This window comes from Glycine max, chromosome 13 (assembly GCF_000004515.6).
Source record: "Glycine max cultivar Williams 82 chromosome 13, Glycine_max_v4.0, whole genome shotgun sequence".
Taxonomy (NCBI): Eukaryota; Viridiplantae; Streptophyta; class Magnoliopsida; order Fabales; family Fabaceae; genus Glycine; species Glycine max.
The window spans coordinates 41656690-41663286 of NC_038249.2; the positions used below are offsets into that span (position 1 = coordinate 41656690).

At 31.4% G+C, this 6597-nt stretch overlaps 1 long non-coding RNA gene and 1 other non-coding gene across 2 annotated transcripts; one reads left to right on the forward strand and one right to left on the reverse strand.

Annotated features, from left to right (window-relative positions):
- LOC100816499 (uncharacterized) lies at positions 1-913 on the reverse strand. Its single transcript, XR_417754.4, has 2 exons — positions 611-913; positions 1-424 (listed from the first exon to the last, which is right to left on the reverse strand). It is a non-coding gene; the product is annotated as an uncharacterized lncRNA (long non-coding RNA).
- Positions 914-4631: 3718 nt separating this feature from the next.
- Positions 4632-4741, forward strand: MIR391 (microRNA MIR391). Its single transcript, NR_048702.1, has one exon. It is a non-coding gene; the product is annotated as a microRNA MIR391 (primary transcript).
- Positions 4742-6597: the final 1856 nt, after the last annotated feature.

Consider the following 6597-nt stretch of genomic DNA (forward strand, 5'->3'; position numbering starts at 1 on the left):
TATGCAACATCATAAGAAGAATATATTAATCATGGGAGTAAGAGTACAAGAAAAAGTTCCACATATGTGGTTACAGAAAATAAGAATTGAGTACAGAACAAAGGAGACAACTAGTAATTAATTAACATGATATATATAATAACGAAAGAGTCCATCACAGTGAAATTAAATAAAGTGCATAACAAAGTGGTAGGAGCTAGCGAGATTAATCAATTTTGGAGAAGCAGCTAAATTTTAAGCAGCTCTTGCTGACAACCCCAGGTGATGAGTGTGGGAGAGATCATGCAAATCGGTCTCACCTTTGACCTCCACAAAGTGAATTTCTCGAACCGCATCATGCACTACACCCTCTCTGGTGAGTGATCTTTGCCTTTGCTTCCTCATGGTGCGTCTCCTACGGTCGTGATCCGCTATCCTACACACACTACAGAGATATAAGAGTGGGATCACGAAAAACTAATATACTAACCATTAATATATATTTATGGATAGAAAAAAAAAAAAACCACAGCAGATCACAGCACTTGTTAGTTGTTAGAAATAAGAGTGGAATCAGAAAAATATGGTGTGTTAATTAGTTAATAAATTTCATGATATTCTAAGTTCTTACTCGTGAGAGAGAGCAAGAGGGTGAATCATCCCTGAGAGACACAGAGGAAGGCCATGGGTGGCACGGATGGTTAACATGGACTGCATTATTTGGTGTTCTTTCTTTGTAACAGAACAGCTAAAGTGCAAGGACATCATGGGTGATCAGTGATGTTCTGTTTTATGAGCATTGGTAAGCGTGTGTGACGTCTCGCATGTCCTATCCACTAACCATTTATGACCGATACACGACAACAATAACTCTGTAACTTTTACGCTTATGTTTTTCCATTCCTTTTTTTCACTTGTTTGTCTTTTTGAAGGCGGGTCCCCATCGTTTTCTTCGAACTTATCTCTTCATCTAATCCGATCATCATTTAATAACGAATAACTGCAGGATCAAATGTCTATTATTGACTTTAAAAAATTGATTTTCTGAATTTTTTTTCTTATCCCTAACAAATGGAAGGGCTATATTATTATAGTAATATTTTATTTTTAAAATTAAGTATGTTTAGGTTAATATCTGTCTAAACTTCGTACCTTATTGTCCGCATGCTCTTCGCTATGCGAAGGTATGGAGGAGGGATGTTGTACGCAGTAAAATTGTAAACTGTGGTGGGGGCGTTTGTTATGGACGGGAGATTTTTTTTTTTTTATGTTTGAAAATCATGATTTTTTCCTACTAAACACTCCTTTAGGTTTTTGATTAATTTTTTTCCTTCTGTTATTTAAGCTTTGTTTGATAAATTGGGAAAAAATAACTAAGAAATGGGTAAAAGGGAAACAAAGTGAATGAAAATTTAAATGTTTGGTTTAAAAGAAATAGGAAAGAGAAAAATAGAAAAAAAAAGTTATATCAAACAATTGTTAAACTTACATTTTATATTTAACAAATAAGATAAACCCATTTAAAATAAGATTCTTAAAAGCAAAAAATATAACATGGCATGAACACAAAGATATGATGAATTTTAAAAATTATAAGACATGATATTTATAAATAAAATTAAACATTATAAATATTTAATTATTGTGATATTTCTATTTATATTGATATTAACGTTAATTTTTTTTATAAAATATACCAAAAATATTCAAAATATTTATAAAATTACATATTTGAAAAAAAAAGCAGGATACAATATGATTGCTATTTTAAAATGTCCGTACTCCCTGACAAGATTTAACTTATTTTTTCACTTTTGAATTAGAAATTGTTAAATATGCTATTAAAATATACAATAATTATTTTTTATATGCTTTACCATAAATTGACTGTGCTAGACTGCTAGTATTAAATTTCAACTGACAAAAGAAATTAAAACCCAACGGTGACAAACCTAAAAGGGCTTTTCCTCACTAGTGCTTCATCTTAAATTCACACCAAATGTTATAGTCATTTCACTGAGTAGTTGGGAACTATTTATGGTATGTTTGTAAACCAGGCTGATCCAAGTAGAACGAATTAGTTCTATTCTTTCCAATGCATAATCGTAGAAACAAGGTGAGTGGTACATTGATCATTGATGCTACTTATTTGGACTATGTGAGCAAGGAATGATCTATAAAGGATGAAACCATATATAAATAGATTTTGATATTTAGAAATACTCAATCTCATATAGCCTTTTCCAGACTTACTTTGATGTAGATTTTGGACCTTTCTGGGTACGTATTGGGAATTAATCTGCATTGTCACATTCACATAACATCCGAAAGTCAGAAATGCAGACTAAGGCTCGGACTTGGTTCTTTCTTAATAACTGTGATTTGGAAGCTAAACTTCTATTAGACACAAATGGGGATGGCTCTATAATTTTATTTTTCTTTTGAAGTTTCGGTTATTGGTTCCGTGATTGTGAAGTAACAGGATGGGGCTGTTAAAATAATTGTTGTGATTAGTATCAATCAATAATATTACATTATCTTTTTAGTACCATCAATTACCATTGAAAATATGATGATTATTATACGTGGATTAAAGATTATTTTAGATGATATTAAAGAAGATTTTTCATTGAGAGATTCTTACCCACTATTAGGAGATTATAAATTTGCTATCTTATTAAATAAATTTACATTACATGACTGTTTCTCTCAGCACAATTTGTTACAGTCTCTTAGAAAGTGGAAAATAATTCTCTCAAGGTTAATAAAGAGATTTCAATCTTTAAGCTACGCCCATGAGGGATGAATGCGAATTGAGGTTAGTGTTCCATAACCTTTTAAGTTTTATCAATATACTCACATGCTATAACTTGTATTTGTGAGATCATTCTCTTATTATTTTCCATCCAGGGCCACTTTCAAATCATAGAAGAAAATGGTCAGGCAAAATAGCACTATCACATGTTTTCGCCATTTCGTTATTGAATTGAATGAGTTGGAACTGCCAGTAAATCATGCTTAATGTTGCTTTTATTTTCATTCTGCCATTCAACGGGACCACGGGGATAATTCTAAAGAGTATATTGGGGTGGCAAAGAAATCTATTCTGATTCTTATCAATTCAAAGCAAACACAGTCTTGGTGTTGGTGGATTCTAAAGCATTCTATTTTACTGTTCTAAATCTATTCTGATTCTTATCAGTAGAATGACATTTAAATCATTCTATTTAAATCATTTTTTCAGAATGAAAAAATATTCCTTTTCTTGTTCATTACTGTTATAAAAATAATATTTTACTTTTTTTACAGGAAAATAATAATTTACTTAAAAAGTAACACTACAATTAAGTCAATACACTCATATCAATTGTTCAAGTGTATGTTTGGATGTTTAGCTCAAACGAACTTTTACTCTTAAGGCAAAATTTTCCCCTTCTTTATTTTGTGCCTTGAAATTCATAAATGCATATTTGAATTTCTAAGATTAAGTTCACAACTTTTATCCAAACATAGCTTTAGTCATTTAGTTTAAATATTCTATAGTATATTTTAGCTGATACATTATATTTATGTCCCGTTTGCCAAGTTAATTAATCTCCAATATTTTGAGGACTAAAAATCAAGTAGGCCTTTAAAATGATCACGTACGTGCGCACACCTACTTCAAGTACTACTGTTTTTGTGTGTGGTGCGATCTTGTTAATCTTCAATAAATTTTCCTTGATTAGCGAATCAATTCTGCTTTCCATCTTATTCTCAGTTTGAAAGCTATTTAAGGAGCAAGGGGAATAAGATTTGAGTGTCTTTACACAAATAAAGAGAACTCATTTGAGGAGAAAAATCAAAGAAATTCAACAATGATAAAAAAAGAAAGTTGGGAAGTTCAAATATATATACAATGCCCACGGTTAGGATATGAGCCAAAGGGAAGCAAACAGGATTATATGTCTTCAGATTATGCGTGTTTGAATTAGATTCACGTCGTCCATACAGAAGCAAGTAAATGTAGTAGCTTTTGCATCATTTTGACGTGGTTTTACTGTCTGAATGAAGGTGTTTCCAAACACGGCTCATATATAACGCACACATGTTCATTCAATTCCAGTCCTCCCACACAATCAGAAATGTCATCACATGAATACACTAAACCAGGCTACATGAAAATGAAAGACTTGGTCGACATTACGACCCACAATCACATGGCCATATATAATGGCACTAATGCAGCAGGTGACGTTATTAAAATGACCTCATCAGAAACGGCACTTATTTAAGGTGTTGGAATCCAGACCACATGCCGCAACAACAACAAAGACAGGCAAGCTAGGCAACCTTCTTTTGTTACCAAAGGCATTCTACGTCAATCAAACATCGCTATATTAATATTTCTGTACAAACCAATCGTGTGATCAATCCGGACTACATAAACGTACAAACAATAATGATGCAGCAAATGGCTATGCACCTTTGTGGTTAGAATTTATTCAATTTAGCACCATGTATTGAGAGAGAGTCTAAGAAGGCAGCAAGTTTGGATAAGCAAATTAAAAATTGTAAAAAAATTCCGGTCTATATATATTATTGGTTGGCCTCCTGGCCTATAATCCAAGACATAGTGTTGGTGAAGATTGAAGGAGTAGTGATGGCATTGAAAGGTTTGCTACGCAGGAGAGATGACGCTGTCCCTTGCACCCATCCTAGCTTCCCTTGAGTAGGTAAGAGCAAGGCCAGCCAGCATCATATCTCCTGCATAGTAAACCTTGCATGTGCAAAATGAGAAAGTGCCTTTTCTTTTAAGAGAAGCAACATGGAAGATAAGGTAACTAACTGCCTTTCATTGTTAAGAAATGCCAGTAACATATTCTCTCTCACACTTATTCACAACTCTACCGTGGTACTAATTCTTTCTGGAAAAAGTAATATTGTAATATGTGCTTCTTAAGGGATTGTATGTATGTATGTAATTTTACTAAGCCTTCCATGGTTCTAGATTAAGTACCTGTATATCCTGATTTGAATTTTCCCTTTTGCTCTCATGGCTTCCACCTTTAAAGTGCATAATTGGGCCTCTTATCTGGTACTCTGAATGAAAAGGTCCAGAATGAATCTATTTCAGTTTTCTAATGGAAACAGTTTGAGATTTTGAATTGATCAGGCTAACAGATTTCTTTTGGAGGGTTGATGCTAAACATGGTGATTTCTTAAGTTCGAGGGTCCGGATATCTTCTGCGTTACTGCTAAGATTTCTAGCTCACGAATCCAAGTTTGCATCCACAGTCCTCATAGTGAAAACAAACTAACTTACTTGGAATAGGAAACAGGGAAAATTTGAGAATTGCACAAAAGTGAAAAACAAAGATAACAACCAAAAAGGTGAGACTCCCTTTAACATAAAAGAGAATGACAAATTCTACTTGTTTTAAGCCTTCTTGTATGAGACAACTCCAACCCCTTTTTGTCAAGATCAAAATACAAATCATCACAAGTGAGATTTCCTTAGATTCTCATCTAAAGTACGATCAACTTCCTACTAATAGATAAATTTCACTCCATTTCTCTATTGTAATGTAGTGACTGACATAAGTGTTTCTTCCAAATACTGTGGGGATGATGATAAATGATAATGCTTGGAATATAAACCCCAGACTTCAAAATCTTGGAAATCCACCTAAGATAATCATTCTATACCGTATTTTAACGCTGATTAGCTAAGTACTCAAAACCATCATCAATAACAGTTAGTTGACAATGACTCCTGAGCTGACTTTTACTTATCCCCATTATGCATGAGAGCAGTTTGAAAAGTCTAACCTGAAAAGAACAAATATTTGGACTTTTGAACAGGGCGGTGGAACTGCAAGCCCAGTTGTCTTAAGCACCAAATTATTTAAGGCCTAAATTTTTTTATACTTTTTCTTAAAGTATATTAATTTATTAATTTGAATTATTATATGATATATTACATATGAGAAAAAATGTTATAAATTAATAGTATAATTTTTTTACATAATTATACAATCACAATCTATCATGTATGATAAGTTTATTGATTTTTAAAATAATTTAAAGAATGATATATGATTGGATGAGAGTGAAAACATACTTTACATTGTTGGTACTAGGCATTAAACTCATTATATATTATTATTTTTATTAGTAAGACCTTAATTTTAAAATTGTATTAGTTAAACAATTGAAAACTTGAAAGGAATATGGATTCTAATGTTGTATTTCTCTTGAAAATATTTCAAGTTCTACCAAGTATTTTAATATTGAAGATCTAGATCTATTTTTAAAAATAAAGGTATTGCACAAAGTATAGGAAAAAGAAATTCGTATTTCACTAAAAAAATATTATTTATTTTTTCAAAAAAGCTATTCTTTTTCAAATATATATATATATATATATATATATATATATATATATATATATATATTGTTTTTTAAAATGTTATTTAGTATTACTTGTAATTATTGTTATTAGTAGTTTTTCAAAATTAAAACTATTCAAAATTTCTTTGATATTAACTATGTTAAAAGATAAATTAAATGTTTTTTTTTATAATTTTATATATCGATAGTAAAAGTTTAGAAACACTTAGTTATATAACTTTGAAT